The 17,846-nt window shown below is 45.3% G+C and overlaps 1 long non-coding RNA gene across 1 annotated transcript; it reads right to left on the bottom strand.

The window, feature by feature from the left end:
- Window positions 1–3,306: 3,306 nt before the first annotated feature.
- LOC131916574 (uncharacterized) lies at window positions 3,307–7,431 on the bottom strand. The gene is made up of 3 exons (XR_009380561.1): window positions 7,346–7,431; window positions 4,300–4,463; window positions 3,307–3,414 (listed from the first exon to the last, which is right to left on the bottom strand). It is a non-coding gene; the product is annotated as an uncharacterized LOC131916574 (long non-coding RNA).
- Between the last annotated feature and the right edge of the window lie 10,415 nt (window positions 7,432–17,846).

The following is a 17,846-nucleotide window of genomic DNA, read 5'->3' as shown; positions in this document are numbered from 1 at the left end:
CACGATCTCCCTGCTGAGACTTCCCAAAAGTGAAGTACTTGGAATGAACTGGAAGAAGCTGCAAGGTGTTGGGTGGAGGCAGCAAGGGTGAAGGCAAGAGGAGAGATGCAGGTTAAACTCCCTCTTCTCCTGGAAGAACAAGCTTCAGAAACTGGACTTGGTGTCACCAGACACAGAAAAGGGAAGAGATGAGAGTCAGCCCAGGAGCTAGAATATTTTGTCTGTGAGGATGCTCTTTGTAAATATTTAACTTTAATGAGCCAGATGGTCTCCATGCAACTCATCAGTTCTGAAACTTCCACACAGGCAGCCTCAGAGGGTGCTAAAGCCAGTATGCAGGCATTTGCCAGCAAAGTATTTTGAAAAGCAGACAGTGGCTGGATTTGGCCAGCCGGCCCTGGTTTATAGACCAGGGCGCTATCAGGAATGGTATATAAAAAGCCTACATCTGAGCAGAGAAGCTCTCTGCATTTCTCTCTGATTGTTTCTCTCTGGGATTGTTTTCACATCACATCTTCCTGCCCTCATTCTCCTCTCCCCTGAAAACATAAATTAGCAAACTAGAATATTCCTCTCTCATTACACTGTTTCCACAATCTCATTTACTAAAAATTAGCCCATCTAAGCTTTCTACTTTGCATACGCGTGTGCGTGCGTGCGTGCGTCTGTGTGTGTGTGTGTGTGTGTGTGTGTGTGTGTGTGTGTGTGTGTGTGTGTTATTGTACATGTTTTTCTTCTGTTGCAGCCTAGGCTAAACTCTGGGTTTTATAGCTCAGGCTAGTCTTGAACTCAAAAATCCCCTTGCTCAGACTTCCAAGTGAAGGAATTATAGGCGTGTGGCACCCCATCCAGCTGTAGCATACTTGATTAGGGAAATCATTTCCTTTTTGATAGGATCTTGAGTGTATTGACACAGGACTTTGATGTAGAGTATTTATGAACCTTTCAGTTTCTTCTCTAGCCGTGATAATATTTCTCTGCTTCAGTCGTCGTCTTCTCTCACACAAGCACTTGATTTATTTTGTTGGTATCCTCAAAGATCCAGCATTTGAATTTGTTTATCCTTCCTGTTACTTGTTTTGATTTCAATAACTGTTTGTTAAACAAATAAGTGACAGTCATTAGCCAATGCAGCACCACCAGTGTCCACATATGTGTGGATCCCTAAGGCCACAGATAGTATCAACTCCTGTACACATCATGTCCTTCCCTGCATCTACTCATCTATAGCATCTTAATTTACAAATTAAGCACAGTGACAGGTTGACAACTATAACAAAATATAACAGTTATCATAAAAATAATGTATAAATATGATGCTGTCTACATTCACCCCCCCTTCTTTCTCATTCCCATCGTACTGGACAATGCTTCCCTCTTTATTGACTGTGGCTAAAACACTGATAAGGGAGGACAACTGCAGAATGTTTTTGGAGTTTATCTGGTGTCTCTGCGAGAAAATGTGTTGACTGAGCAAGCTTAAGTTCTCTTAAAAACACCAAAACCTAAGAGTTGAATGGGGTGAAAAAAAAAAAAAAAAAAAAAACAACAACACAGAAACAAAGCAGATTGACAAGGAATCTGATAAGTAAGAGAAAAACCAGGAAAGCCATGGTTATCTTCATCACAGAAGCCAAGATAAGTGTGGCAAGATAGAGACCCTTGTCAACAGTCCCAAGAAGTCCCACGGGGCTTCTTGACTAAGAGCCTACAAGTACCCTCAGCATCCACTACAGAACGGAGTGTGAATGGCTCTTGCAAGAGCAGATCTCTGATGATAGCTGAGGGTCGCAGTGAGCAGAAGAGCAGTGGAAGAGTGAGGAGGCAGAGGCTTTGTAAATGAACTCTCCAAAGACCAGTACAGACAGGAACCGGAAACAGACTGTAACTCCATCAACTGGTAAGCAAAGGCCGGAGGAGTCTGAGTTGGCGAATTGTCTGGGCTACACCGTGAACTGGAAGCCTGGCTGAGCTGCAGAGCAAATCCCAGGCCAACCTGGGACACATAGCAAAGACTGTGTTTCAAACACTCCTCCCTGTGTGTGTGAAAGAAAGCCTCACACATACTGCAAGGAGCTGCAAGGTGTTGGGTGGAGGTAAGAGCACAGTTGAAGGTTAAACTCCCTATCAGAGTGGTGCCTCTCTCAAGACATCTGAGGGCCACCATGGAAGAATGTGCCTTTGTAGACTCAAAGGAAGGATGCTGTGGGAATCGGGTTAAATCTGTACATTCTGACCAGCGCACTTGGAATCCACACATATGGTACTTGCATCCTCGGTCTGCTCCTGAGCCACACCCCAGCACCCAGAGAAGGACCTTCAGTCAGCACTGGGAGTCTGTTTAAGCTTTGTATCTACATATGTGGCAGCCTTCATGTGGGAATGAAGGTGAATGAATGGCTGGGTCTTGGGCTGCCTGGGGGAAGACAGTCCTGGTGGATGCTGTGTTTTCCAGGAGATTCCAGAGTTATGCCAGTGTCTCCCCACCCTTCACCCAAGTAGCCCCAATTCCCAAGGCTCTTTTTCTGCCTTTGCCATTGAAGGAAGAAAATAAGCCTTTATGGAACTTAGCAGGACAAACGCTTACTATCTCTCAGACTCAGTGTCCATACTGGAGCCCGAAGGTCAAGAATTAGGACCATATCCTCCTTGACAGATCAGAGTAATAGCTCTGTATGAACTGCCTTAGACCTGGGCAACACTGGTGCTAAGAAGGATAAGGAGCTGAGAGGTGTCTTTTGCCATATAATCAGGTGTTTTTTTCTCTAGTTATTTAAAAACTACCAATCTTAGTTTGATTGTATGCTGTTTTTTTCTATTTTAAATGAAAATACATACATATATATAGATAGATACATGTACACATACCAACAAAAATACATTTGTATATGTCTGTACATCTGTGTGCATGTGTATTCTATGCAATCTATGCACTGTGTGAGTGTGTGGGTCTGTTTGCATTCTCTGTATGAAGATCCTATAGTGAAACTGGTTCATGCGTATGGAAAATACTACATGGATAGAAAATATGTGAGTCAAAAGGAAACTCTTCCTTCAGCAGTGAAGACGTATTCATCTGTAACGAGAAAGAAATCAATAGATTGTATTCTTTCAAAGTCATCTCATTTAAACAAAATTTTCCTAATAAAAAAGTAAAACCAGATTCTCATTTTGTTCCTCTACTTTTGGAGAGAGCTTTTAAAATATGTCTTCTATATCCCTAATTTGATTTCCATATGGGGAAAAAATCTGCTTTGAACAAAATTTTAAATTCCATTAGAGTATGTTTACTTACACAAAATTCTTCTCTTATCTAATTTCTTTTTAATTCCTGCTTAGGCTCAATCTGTTTCCTCCTCGGCTCAAATTGCTTCTTATTCATCTTTGATCTCATTGGTTTGTGTTTCCTTGAGTCTGGAGAGAATGAGGCCGTGTTGAACAGTCGCTTCTGCTGGCTGCGGTAGCATTCTTATTTAAGCAATATTTTTGTCTCTCCTCTCCACGAGATTACAGCATCTCCTCACGGCCCCACCCCAGTTTGCATTCATTTGTCTCCTTAAACAACGGGAGCTACACCAACAACTGTTTACCCTGCATGTGAACACTTTCCATGCTGCTCTTAGATGCTCTTAGCATTGGGACTTGTCACCTGATCTTGAGCCAGTGCAATGGTCCAGTAGTCTGGGGAGAGCAAGAATGGGCTAGGACCCAAGATGTTCTGCCTTGATGGGATGCCTTCCTGGTTTTCTGGTGAAGCCTCTCTTGCAGGGGGGCTGACGTCATAGATATCTCGGTTTCTTTTTCATTGGCTTAAGACGCCGTACCTTCTAGGACTGGAGAGATGGCTCAGTGGCTAAGAGTATTTGTTGTTATTGCAGAGGACTCAGGTTTGATTCCCAGCACCCACAAGGTGTAATTCCAACTCCAGGTGATCCAATGCCCTTTTCTAACCTCTGTGAGCACCAAGCACACACATGGAGCATAGACATACAAGCAGGCAAAACACTTATATACATAAAAATTAAATAAATAAATCTAAAAATAATATTTAAAAGATTAGTTAAAAAAAACAATAAAACTTTGAAAAGAAGAAGACTTGGCTCAAAACCTCGCTATAGCAGCCTGTGACGTCCCAACCTCCAGATAAAACTGATTCTGAATTCTTTTTCTTTCCCAGTGCAAAGCCCCAACCTAACCTCAGGGAATGCTGTCTGAAACAGAGGGGCACCCCTCTGCTGCATCCGAGTGCTCTGAGCACTGTCTATGCCCATGCCTCCAGCCTCCACCAGCTCTCCTTACCTTCCCTTCTTCCTCTGAGTGTCTTGCCTCTCTTCTGCTCGGTGACTGCTACAGTTGCCAGCATAGGGACACCAGAGGTCAGCCTACGGAGACATAAGAGATCCAGGATGGATGTTTATCTGCCCGCATCCTGTTTCCACCTTGTTTGAGTTAGGATTCTATTGCTGTGAGAAAACACCAGACCATAGTAACGCTTGTGAAAGGAAGCATTGAATTGGGGCTTGCGAATACTTTCAGAGGGTGAGCTCATTATCATCATGGTGGGGAGCATGGCAGCAGGCAGGCAGACATGGTGCTGGAGAAGTAGCTATGAGTTATAGCCTGATCTACGAGAGAGAGAGAGAGAGAGAGAGAGAGAGAGAGAGAGAGAGAGAGAGAGAGAGAGAGAGAGAGAAGGAGAGCGTGAGGAAAGGAGGGAGGGAGGGAGGAAAAGAGGGAGGGGCAGGGATGGACGGAAGGAGGGAAGGAGGGAGACTGGGCCTGGCATTAGCTTTGAAACCTCAAAGCCTATACCCCTAGTGACACACCTCCTCCAACAAGGACGCACCTCCTAATCCTTCCAAACAGTTTATCAGCCAAGGACTAAGCATTCAAATATATGAGTCTTTGTGGGGGGAGGGGACACTTTCATTCAAACCACCTCATACCTCATCCATTGTCTGTTTGGCCAAGGGATATTCATGGGATTTGGGTCCCCTGGTTTCTCTACTTGTCAGCTTCCTTAGCCTTCTTCCATGCAAACTCATCGGTACCACATCTAGAGGCAAACAGTTTCTATCATGTGGATGTTGGAAGCCGGCAGCCTCCCCTGTAACTGGGCCTCTGCCACCTTCAAGGAGCTATGCTTACTCCTCACTAAAGCCTGCCCTGAGTTGAGAATGGAGCTTGAAGGGAAAGTACACCCTGATGCCTCCTCTGCCCCTGATACCCTTGTCTGTAAAGCAGAGGAGACAGATCCCCTCATCCCTGCCAGAGACGGCATCCTGAACGGTGGGGAAGAGGCAGCCCCATGGCTGGAACCTGAGTAGCCCTTGATTCAGTCAGTGTAAATGGAGGTGCAAAGCCACTTCGGAGCTCATTTAGATCAGAACAATGACTAATACCTGGCGAGGCTCCCCTGTGGCAGTAGTGTGCCAAGGATGAAGTAGTGTTTGCAGTTTGGCTCATGTGCTTTTTCTAGGAAACAAATGACTGACTTCAAAGAAGCCCAGAGCCTGCTTACAAATCCTGGGGAAGCTTCCTGTGTAGGTGAGGGGTGCTGGAAATGTTGAGAATCACTCAGGAGCCATTGCCAACCCCAGGTCATCCATGGCAGGAAGGGACCCCACTGTGCAGGATCTGGCTCCCTTATAGACCAAACCAGATCAAGGCCAAGTGGTGGTCTGCTTAGTAACCTCAGCTCACTCACAGAAACCATTTTCACTAAAACTTCTCAGAGGCCAGATCTGGATTCAAGGGCAACTTTATGAGGTGTTACTATAAGGTAATGAATGCATTTCTACCAAATGTTCCAGACTCACAGAACAAGCGAGTGTTGAAAACGTCCCTTTGTCAATCCCCCCAGAGCCTGCAGTAGATATTAATCCTCCGTTGGTATCTGAGGTTTACAAAAGGCAACAGCGCTCTGGAGCCGCAAAGGTGATAACCACGTCAGGGCCCAAGCTTAGTATTTAGGATAATAAACAACAGAGTCTCCCCATCATGAAGTTTTATCATCACCACAATAAATCAAAGTCAAATTTTACAAATAAAATTCATTTCCCTTTGTGACCCAAACTAGCCTGGAAAGTAAAGTGTGAGTGAAAAGGGAAGGTGGCTGGTAGTGTGGCTGGTAGTGATGGCGGCACTGCTAGTGTCTATATTGGGTTTCCATGGTGATGATTCCATGGAAACGAGCCTCATTAGAAAGGTGGGCATTTTATTTTACAAAAGGATATTTAGAATATACAGAAATCTCAAAAATTAAACGTGGAGAAAACAACAACCCAGTTTTTTTTTTTTTAAAGGGAACTGAAGAGAAGTTCTCAAAAGACACAAGTAGCCAATAAAAATTTTAAAAGTGCCTGACATCCTTAGCCACCAAGGAAATGCAGGTTAAAATGACTTTCAGATTCTGTCTCACCCAAGTCAGAATAGCCATCATCAAGAAAGCAGGTGACAGTTGATGCTGGCAAAAACAGAGAGAAAGGGACTCTTACCCATGTTGACGGGAGTGCTGACTGAGGCAACCGAGGTGGAAATAAATGTGGAGTCCCTCAAACAGCAAGTGACCCAGCTGACCCCTCCTGAGCATATACTCTAAGGATGCCTTAAAAGATACTGGTGTCCATGTTCACTGCTGCTCTGTTCATAATAGCTAGGAAATGGAATCAGCCTGGATGTCCATCAATGGATGAATGAATAATTAAACATATGAAATACAAACAGAACGAAATTTTATTCAACCATAAAGAAAACTTAAAATTTCAGGAAAACAGGTAGAACTAGAGAAAAAACAAAAACACAGCATTTGAGGTAACCCAAATCCAGATAAACAACACATGCACTCTTCTGTACGTGTATCCTAGCTTTGAATGTTTAGATTTGTGAGTTTTAGTTGAAGTGAGTATCTGTAGAGGCCAGAAAACTATGATGACTTCAGGGTCAAGGTGGGGACAAGGGAGCATCCCTAAGAGGGCAGGGAAAGAAGTGTGTGTGGTATGAAAGTTCAGAGAGGAATCCTTTGCTTCTTTGATTCACTCAGCGTATCCCTCAGCATATCTTGATACCAGGGAGAACAGACTGGCTTCCTAGGGTATAATTCTCCACACCCCTTAGGAGAAAGAAACCAGTGACTCAAATGTTAACCCTACCAAGAAGTACCTCGCAGACTCACCCAGGGCTCTAGCTTCGTATGAGTGGTCCTCTCAAACCCCAGTTTGAAATTCGGTCCCCAGGTGGCAAGGCAGCTTTGAAGAAGATTAAACTCTTTTCTCCTGAGACTGAAATCATGCCCAGGGAGTAGGGTGTTGGAAAGTGAGTGTCTCTGTCTCTTTAGCACTCTTACCCTTCCGTTTCCCATCATGCACAGTGTGAGGCCCTCACCAACAGAGCTGACCAGTCTTGGACGTCCTAGCCTCCAGAATTCAGAACTTCAATAAGCACAGAGCAGCCAGTTTCAGGTATTCTGCTATAGCAACAGAAAAGGGACAAGGACACACAGACACAGTCCATGTCCCAATCACGTGGCCATGAAATGAACCGTCACACCCATTTGTTGACAGGCATACGTTTGGTAGGGAAGGTTTGGCACCTGACCACAGCAACAACCAATGACATAGAGTTTTTGGTTTTCCCGTGCATATAAAGTTAGGTTTAGGGGCTAGAGAGATGGCTCAGCTGTTAAGAACACTGGCTGATCTTCCAGCAGACCTGAGCTCCATTCCCAGCACCCACATAGTGGCTCCCAACAGTCTGTAACTCCGGTTCCTGGGGATCCAGCACCCTCTTCTGGCTCCTGTGGACACCATCTATACACATATGCACAGACATACATGATGGCAAAATGCCCATATATAAGATTTTTTTATATATACATAATTTATTTTTATTTTATATTCATTGTGTTTTGCCTGCATGTATGTCTGTGTGATGGTGTCAGAAGTCCTGGAACTGAAGTTATAGACAGATGTGAGCTGCCTTGTGGGTGCTGGGAATTGAACTCATGTCCTCTAGAAGAGCAGCCAGTGCTCTTAACCACTAAGCCATCCCTCTAGCCCAAGATTTTTCTTAGCATTGTGTTTATAATATATTGTAACAGCATTATGCATAAAACATGCATATGATTAATTTAAACAATTCTGTGAATAAAAATGCGAATGATTCTTAGAACTCTTGGGACAGGGTAATGCATTTCATTCTAGAGTTCTTTGCAAAGCTTAGTAAAGCATGCAAAATAAAATAAGATGTACCTGTGTACACCGTTGCACATGACAGGCACCTTAGCACAGGCTAGGCCTGTTTCATCTGTCAACATTCTCAGGAGCACACTCCAGAAATACCAGCGTGGGTTTGGAATTTATAGAGTGAGAGGTCTAAAAATTATCTTTTTAAAAAAATCTAAACATTAGATATAACTTGTGGACACGTTTTGATGTTTTATGAGCAATTTCTTTCTTGTTGTATTAGAGTGGTTTAATCCAGCTTTCAAAAGTTGGGAGATACTTAAGAACTCTGGATCTTAAATTCTGTTTTTAAAATGGAAACACGTGTTATCACTAAGACTGTGCTTTCTCCTGGTGACCCTAGGTGTGCCTGGTGCACTGTTTATCGTGAGGTGGGACGGCATGAGCTCCCAGGCACTCCCGAGCAGCCATCTTTGGGACCACCTACACCAGTGTCCCAGTGCCCATCCACACCGGGTACTGTATCGGTGGGAGTTACTTACCCTCCTGACAGCTCTGGAGAGTTTTCAGTATCCGTGGAGAACTGATTCCAGCGCCACCTCCCGCACACTGCCCTACAGACTCTGGAGTCCCTTAGATAAAGTGGTAGAGCATTTACCCATAACCTATGCACATCCTTCACATACCTTAAACCATGCCTGTGCTGGACACACGGCTTGTTTAGGAGATGATGACAGAGAGGAAACTCCACACACATTTGACAATGGTGCATGTAAAAAATATTTTTTTCTTTGTGTATGCGTGTGTCTGCATGTGTGTGTGTATGCTTGTACATTTCATGTACATAGGGATGCCAGAATATGCGTACATATGCAGAAGCCAGAAGAGGCTGTCAGGCGCCTTCCTCTACCACTTTCTACCTCATTCCACTAAGATACTCACTATTTCAGCAGGGATGGCTGGCCAGCGAGATCCCAGGATCTGCCTGCCTCTGCTACTCAACACTGGGTTTACAAACATGCTCAGTCACAGTCAGTTTCTTATGCCGACCAACGTCTTTTGTCTACTGAGCCATCTTCCTACACTTGAAGTGTTTTTTGGCTCTAGGGTTAATTGACTTCATAGACATAGAACCAAAGGCTATCCCAGGCCAACCAGACACATCTGCCGTTTGAATCAGTCATCCTGTCCTTCAGACAGACACACTTAAAGCTAGCACGTTTCTGGCCTTGCATCTAAATTCACTTCCTTAGTAAAGGGTGTACTGAACCATCCCCACTTCTCCAGCTGGTCCCATATGTCACCCTGATGCGCTCACCACTATTCATCCATTTTGGTTTCTCCTCTCTCCACACCTTTAGAGAACCGCAGAATCTGTGAGCCACAGACCCGCTCTGTTCCCTATCCCACCGTGTGCACTCGGTGATTCACTGCCTGACACAAGCTGTTTCTGCACTCATCTCTTAATGAGATACTGACATGAACAAATCAAGGGATGAGCGAGCCCCCGTGGAGGCCAGAATTCCCACTATGATACCGAAGATCGCCCCAAATTCCTTAGATAATAGCTCAGCCTTCTTGTTTGGACTTAATCAAAACATCATGTCCACTGCTGAGAATGAGCACCCAGACTCTGAGCAGAACCCCAGCTTGCGGCAGAAGGAGATAGTTCCTCTGGGCGGGATGCCAAAGCTGCCAGGACTTAACTACTCCCAGAGGAAAAAGCGTTCCTCCCTGCTCGATTCAAATCTCAGATGGCTGATGCTTATCTTGAGGCCAAGGCCAATAGCATCCCCCTCCCTCCCTTTATAGCAACAGTTAATTTCCCTGGGGAGTTCCAACTACTTTTAATAAGAGAAAATTTATCTTAGCGCTCATACATGCGTGTGTGTGTGTGTGTGTGTGTGTGTGTGTGTGTGTGTAGAAGGTGTGCATGCTCTAATATCTTCTTTAGTGTGAAGTTAACCTTGAGCATTCAAGACTTTGTGCACCCTTGTAACTCTTCCTTGGTGGCGATTTAAGCAGTGGTCTGCAGAAGAGAATGCAGGACAGAGACAGATGTTAAAAAAATAAAATAGGTATGCTCATAAAGCCAAAGAACAAAGAGTGTTTCATCTCAGTGGCCCTTTCTCAACTTAGCCCACTGCATGCTGGGACCTAGGAAGAGTGTGTGAGGAAAGAAGACACCATCCCAGGGATCTCCACATTTTCAAATGCCGACTTTGATAACTTCTCGAGAAAAGCTCACATTTCCGTCTCCACATGATGACGTAGATCCTGAGTGGCTTATTGACCCACTAGAGAAAACACCATAGAGAGACATCTAAAGACTGCCTAAGATGGGTCTTGGGAGATGTCTCTTTATGTCCATACCTCCCTGCAGCTGAGGTTAAGCCCGAAAGAGCGTCCAGAGGCATAGCGAGTCTGAGACCCGTGTTTCCTTCTAACTGCGGACAGCAGCCTTTTGCATGTGTTTATGTGGCCCCTGCAGAAGCAGAGCCTGGGAAAGGCTTGTGTCTTCCGATGAGATAGGAAGCACACACCAGGGACAGGTAAGAGAAAGAAAGTGAGGGGGAGGCTGGGGACAAGAGGAGTCCATATGCGGGCATGCAACTGGGCAGGTATCCCTTACCTCGGGTGAGACTCAAAATTGTATGCTTTTTCCTGGGCAGCAGTCTTGCACAAGTTGGGATAAGCCAACTGGTTTTGGAACAAGCAAACAAGCAATAGAAAGATTTTTCCTGTCATCTCAGCAGAGAATCCAGGGCCAGAAAAAGATCATCGCCACCCTCATTCGTTAATGAGGGGCTCCACTGTGGTCCATAGGTGCCAGGTCTACCTTGCCTTTTTAGCAGCCCCAAGGGTATGGAGAAAAACTATAGAGTATCCAGATTGTTCTATTTGTAGCCCTGGCTGTCCTGGAACTCACTCTGTAGATCAGGCTGGCCTCGAACTCAGAGATCTGCCTGCCTCTGCCTTCTGAGTGCTGGACTAAAAGCAGGTGCCACTGTGCCCAGTGATCAGATTGTTCTTGAAAGGACAACCTATCTGTTGTCTTGCCCAAAGGTAAAGACATCTTCATCCATATTCTGTAATTCAGATGCTTGTGCTCCTCATCCACAGATTTAGGGAACACCAGGCTAAGTACATTCTTTACCCAGAACAGGAACAGGTATGTGGGGTCCTGATGCAGGCAGGAGAGCAAGGAGAGCTGTGCTGGGCTTGACCTGCAGTCTCAGGGTTTGAGAGAGGAACACGCACCTGCTACCATCTTCCATCAGTGCACACCTTCTGACCAGCCAGGAGTGCTGTGGGATGGTCTTTCTGTATGCTGTGAATATGTGTTGCTACCATTGGTTAATAAAGAAGCTGCTATGGCCTATGGCAAGGCAGAACAGAGCCAGGTGGGAAATCCAATCAAAGATACAGGCAGAAGGAAGGTGGAGTCAGAGGAGATGCTGAGCACTGCCAGGGGAGCAAGATGTTATGGAACACAGGTAACGCCACAAAGCCACGTGGGAATACGTAGATGAATAGAAATGGGTTAATTTAAGATGTAATAGCTAGCTAGCCAGTAGCCTGAGCCATAGACCAAACAGTTTGTAATTGATATAAGCCTCTGTGTGTTTATTTAGGACTGAACGGGGCTGCAGGACCGGGCGAGACAGAAACTTCCGTTTAGACAGGAGTCGTTTGGAAAGTGACTGCATCTGAAAAACCTGCGTGCAGTGAGGGGTCATCAGAAGCTAGGCCAAGGAGGTCCTTCCTAGGCAGTGGGACTGTGGTCGAGAGCTCAGAAGTAGGGGGCAGGTGAGGGAGTGTGTGGAAGAACATCTCTGAAGAAACCAAAATGCACAGAGTAAAAAAACAAAAACCTGTAAAGGGGCTGGAGAGATGGCTTACCACTTAAGAGGGCTTATTGCTCTTACAGGGAACTGAGTTTGGTTCCCAGCACCCAATTGGCTGCGCAGAACCACCTGCAACTCCAGTCCCAGAGGATCTGACACCCTCCCAGATGTACGTGGTACCCATGTACTCAAGTAGGCTCACACACAAGCACATAAATTAAATAAATAAGTATTTGTTTTTAAAGGACTCCAAAATGCTCAGTGTGTCGTAGACAGAACATACATGTCAGGTCCAGCAGCACTGTCCCATGGGACATGTTCTGCTCTGGGCTTACCTCAATGTCCCCAGCTAGGACGCTGATAGGGAGTGGATGAAGTCCTGAGTGAATGTGTATTATTGACACAAACACAGCCATGTTAAGAAGCCCAAGGCCTCAGACACATGGAAATAACAAAGCCTTCCTCTGGTCCAGGTACAGACATTAGATTGACCTCTAGCTAAATCCCGTTTGTACAGAAACTGTCAACCACAGCTTCCCCTCCCAGATGACTGAAACCTGAAACTGTCCCCTACATCACCTCCCTCTGGAGATTAGCTAATCCATGTCCTTTTCATTCCTATAAACCAGCCTCCTTGCTCAGCAGAATATAGCAAACACGAGAAATTTCTAGGCTCCTGATGCCCCTCTATCAGAGCACATGGCTTGCCCAATCCCAACTTTTCTGTACATGAATCTGTAGGTCCATTTTCCCTTCACTCCTTTATACCCCTACCCCAAAGCTGAGCTGGTCAAAGCAGACATGGGAGAGGAGGCAGAGAGAGGGCATGCATAAGAAGCCAGCTGTGTCCCCCTTCCTGCCGCAGACTTCCAAGCCCAAGGTAGACCGTTGTATGACATTTCTGGGGAAGACGTGGACAAATGTCTATTTACCTGAGGCAGAGTACCTACAACAGACCAAAGAAGTAGTTTTGCCCACATCTACCTTGGTGAACCAATGAGTTGATTGGGATTGCTTGTAGAAACCTTGGTGACTCTTGGGCATCTCTACCACAAAAAAAGCCCAGTTCACTAAAGCTGCCTCCTCAAAGCTCCCTGATCAACTTCCAGGCAACTGCACCTTATACAGTCTTGGGGAGGGGTCTCCTAGGTCCTGTGAGCCTTCATCGTCCCTCTAGGAGGGAATGCTTCCATGTGAAGGACATGGCTCTGCAATCCAAGCTTGAGCAGAGGGAGGAAAGAGCCTAGCCTGAGTCGTGTGATCATTGTTACCCAAAGAAAAGTAGCCAGAAAGGCTCTGGGCACCTTTTGGGATTCTATCTGTGGCATAGCAAAGCACATGGGCAAAGCAGGCTGCGAGTGTGGGGAGATAGCAAGTGATGTCCCTGGACAGCAACTCGGAGCTGCAGGACTGTGCCGTGGCCCATCCACCGCTGTGTGTCTTATCCTGTTAGCTAGACGTGATGGAATGAGACATCATTTAATCCTACAAATTATTTTTTTTTACCAAAGTCATTTATTGACACGGCACAGGAGAGACCCTGGGCATGGCATCTTAACTGGACAATCCCTGTCCTATTAACCTCATGCTCCCTGTTGGCAAATAGCCTTTGTCAAGAGCAAAGATGTCAAAAGCGAATTTCTAAGTTAAAAGAAAGACTCTTAACAATAGAACTAACATCCTGAGACACAATAATATCCATTTAAAACAACAATGAGAGAATTATGATTTGAGAAGATAGAAAGGGCAAGAACAAGGATGTTCAGAATCAGAGGAAGGCAGAGGGGAAGATGTCCACAAGGCTTAGGGGAGGAAAGAGGAGAGCAGAGATGCCACAGAGCTTGTGGTGCAGGAAGAGAGGTTGACAGACTAGCTCCCTGCTGCTGTTTGAAACAAATAAAAAAAAAGGGGGGTGAGGCAGACGGGGAGGGCAGGGGAGGGGGAAGAGGGAAGGAAAGAGAAAGGCATATGTAAGTATGAGGTACTATAAATGGACCTGAGGCTGTTGTAATAGTCTGGGAATGGAATGAGAAGGAGCTTTACAGTTTGCTGGAGCCCACAGCAAGGGTCAGAAGGTAGCTAACAGGTTGCCCTGACCAGCCCCTGCAAGCCTCCAGTTAAATGAAAGGAAATACATCAAAGCAAGATGCTAGGCTACTTGCCAAGTGTGAGGCGGGGCTAGTGCATCTGCTTAGGAGCATCTGTGCCAAATCCACACTACAGTCAGGTGTGCTGCCCCAGAGCCACGGAAGAGTCCCTTCTGTGCCAAGTTGGGGGGTAAGCCACAGGGACAACAGCCCCCATGATAACGGGAGACTTAAAAGAGCCCTTCAAACAGGACACCTCTCCTCCCGGACTTCAACACCTGGCCCAGGCCGTTGCTTTAATGGGAACACAGTGGGAAGAAGGGAAGGAATTCAGATGCGAAGCTTTGAAGGTTATGCTGAGCAGACTGAATTAAATTACCTGTGATGGGAGAGAGCTGAGCTCAAACGGAAGACACAAAGCTAAGTTGTCTGTGTGGCCACTTGTCCCACATTCATATCCAAAACTGTACTTCCTCCGGATCGCAATCTGACTCAGTGAGACAGAATGCTCAGGCCCTTTTCTTCTCCCTTTTCCTCCTTGGATGGCAACAAAAAGAGACAAAGACAGTGTGTGTGTGTGTGTGTGTGTGTGTGTGTGTGTGTGTGTGTGTGTGTGTGTATTGATTTCTGTTGTTTTCCCAATCAATAAAAATACTTCTCTCCTATTCCTTCCTTCACAATTGTCTCAATATTGAAAATGCTTGCATCAGTGTGTATTTTATTTTATTTTATGTGTATGGGTGTTTTGCCTGTATGTATGTATGTACACCACATGCATGCAGTTCCAACAGAAGCCAGAAGAGGAGTTGGATCCCCTTGAACTAGAGTTACTGTCCTAAAAGAGGTCATGTGAAATCAAGAGTTAGAAGCCGTATCACCTCATTTTCTTTCCCACCAAAACTTGTATTTCATGTTTGCATCAGTGAGCTGGAATGCCAGAGAGGTAAGCGCTTTACCAACCAGGACAGAAGTCTGCAGAAGTGCTTGTCTATGGGTCCCATACATTTCCCAGGGCTGGAAATTTTACCTTTCATATCTTTCCAAGAAGTTCCTCCCACTATCTTGGCAGTGGATGAACTTGCAGGAGGCCTGTTCTCCATCCCCACAACTGCCTCTGCACCCCCAACAGGCCCGGCCTTTCTGAAGTGCTGACGACTCCCGAGAACCCCCTTCCCTCACTGCAAGCTCGCTCTGAATCTAGGTCCATCACATCCAAAGAAACAGATGCAAAAATGACCGCTAGTACGATAGGAATGGGGTGGGGGCTCCACCTAGCTGACTTGGGTTGGGCTGATCCTCTGCATCTCAGAGTGAACATCTGTTTGCTTAGAACTTTTAAAACCCCCATCTTTTACTCACCTAAGTGACACAGCTGCCTTCAACGCCGTCACTCACCCCACACCTTTGTGTTGGTTCTGTTTTTAAAACAGTCTCATGTAGCCCAGACTCCCCTCCAACTTGCTTTATACCCAAGAATGACCCTGAACTTCAGATTCTCCTGCTTCTAGCTTTCCAATACTGGAATTACTGGCATCTGCCACCATGTTGGTTTTATGCAATGCTGGGGATCAAATCCAGTCCAGGGTTTCCTACATGCTAGGTGGGCGCTCTACCAACTGAGCTATGACATGGACTTACCTGACTCTTGAAACTCTAGTGTGATGGTTTGGATATGAAGTATCCCTTTACTGGCTCATGTGTTTGAGGCCTTGCTCGACTCCCAACTGGTGGAGGTCAAAGAAGGCGGCCAGGTAGACACGGTGGCTCCCACCAAGACAGCCCATGTCAGTCACTAGGTAAGTTCTAGAATCCTCAACCAGGTGGATCTCAAAGGACACATTACACAATAAATGATTATGGATCTTTGTGGTAGTTTGAATATAATTGCCTCCATAAGCTTATAGGGAATGGCACTATTAGGAGTTGTGGCTTTGTTGGAGTAGGTATGGCCTTGTTGGAGGAAGTGTGTCACTGTGGGGGCAGGCTTTGATGTCTCATATATATCCAAGCCATGCCCAGTGTCTAGTTTACTTTCTGCTGCCTTCTAAACAAGATGCAGAATTCTCAGTTCCTCCTCCAGCACCATGTCTGCCTGCATGCCACCGTGTTCCACCATGATGATAATGGACTAATCTCTAAACTGTAAGCCACCCCAATTAAATTTTATTCCTTTATTAGAGTTACCATGGTCATGGTGGCTCTTCACGGTGTAGAAACCCTAAGACAATCCCAAATTCCTGTGTTGGAATTCTAAGACTCAGTGGGATGATATCAAAAAGTGAGGACTTGGGGAATGATCAGATTATGGAGTATGGCCCTCGTGAAGTGAGATTAACATCTGTTTTTAAAGACACGGAGAAGTAATTCCTTGACAGAAGATAAAAATATCATCTGGGTGCAAACCAGGACCCTTGACAGACACTGGGTCCACCTTGAACTTGGACTCACCAGCCTTCAAAACTGTGAGAGATGCATTCTTGCTCTTTTATGTCATTCAGTCTCTCTCCTCCAGCAATCTGAACTCAGAGGAAGCCCCAGACTTCTCCCTGGAAGCCCTTTAGTCATTAATTTGGATATCCATTGCTCATAAGTCCCAAGAAGAATTTGAGACAAATTTTAACCTTAAGGACAGACATGGTGGCACATGCCTTTAATCCCAGCACTCACAAGGCAGAAGCAGGTAGATCTCTGTGAGTTTGAGACTAGCATGGACTAGACGTAATGAGTTCTAAGCCAGCATCAGCTACCACAGCTAGTGAGATCTTGTCTCAAAAATAATTTTTTTTACTTTAAAGTGAATGCAAAATATTTTCTTCAAACAAAGAAAAATCAAGCCGTGGCTGCCATGTGTTTTAATGAAAAATACAGAAAGGTTCTCAAAATGGATGTTTCATGCACACCCCGTAGATAAAAGCTAGAGAGAGGCATTAAATCTTAATGGAGGGAGGCAGTTCTGGAGGGGACTGCGATAATATGGACCAGACACATGGCTTTCTGAAGAGCTAACTCAATATCAGGCCTGAGCTCAAAGAATGCAGATGAATGGATGTTTAACATGAACCTCGAGGGTCTCTTACACACATCAAATGCCTCCAGCCAGCTTCTGGCAAGTGCTGAATTGGAGCAAACTCTTGATGCATTTCCCTGATGAGTTCCTGAAGTGTCCATGGATCTTCTTTAATCCCTGAAAGCCAAAGGCAGCCTTCCAGGATGACGGGGATGCCATAGAGAGTGTGGTAGGAGCTCCAGGACAGCCACAGCCGAAAACCATCTGTGTGCACCTCCAGGTGGCATGCACAGCCGCCCTCCTTAGAGCAAACCTCATTGCATCCCTGTCTGTCTCAGCTTTCTTCCAAGACTCCCCATCAGCTTCTAAATAAAATCCACACCCACTGGAGTGAGAGAAAGGGATCTTCATAGGAAAAAGAAATAAAGCTCTGCCCCATGCTCTAAACCAAAATAACTTCCAGATGGATGAAAGAGTTAAATGGAAGAACTAAAACCGAGAAGAATCTGGTGGAAAAGACATAGGAATAAGCTTTCTCTGATCTGGGTATTGCAAAGATTTATTGAACAGACAAGCAACGGGGAAAAGATAGATAGATTGGACCATATAAAAATTAGAAAGGTCTATATATCACAAAAATGAAACCATGAAATCAAAAGGCAAGTGGCGAATGGGGGAGAAAATGTTTTACTATGTGATGAAGAGTTAATGTCTTTGAAAT

This window comes from Peromyscus eremicus, chromosome 8a (assembly GCF_949786415.1).
Source record: "Peromyscus eremicus chromosome 8a, PerEre_H2_v1, whole genome shotgun sequence".
NCBI classification, from domain to species: Eukaryota; Metazoa; Chordata; class Mammalia; order Rodentia; family Cricetidae; genus Peromyscus; species Peromyscus eremicus.
This window is presented reverse-complemented; position numbering and strand designations above follow the sequence as displayed.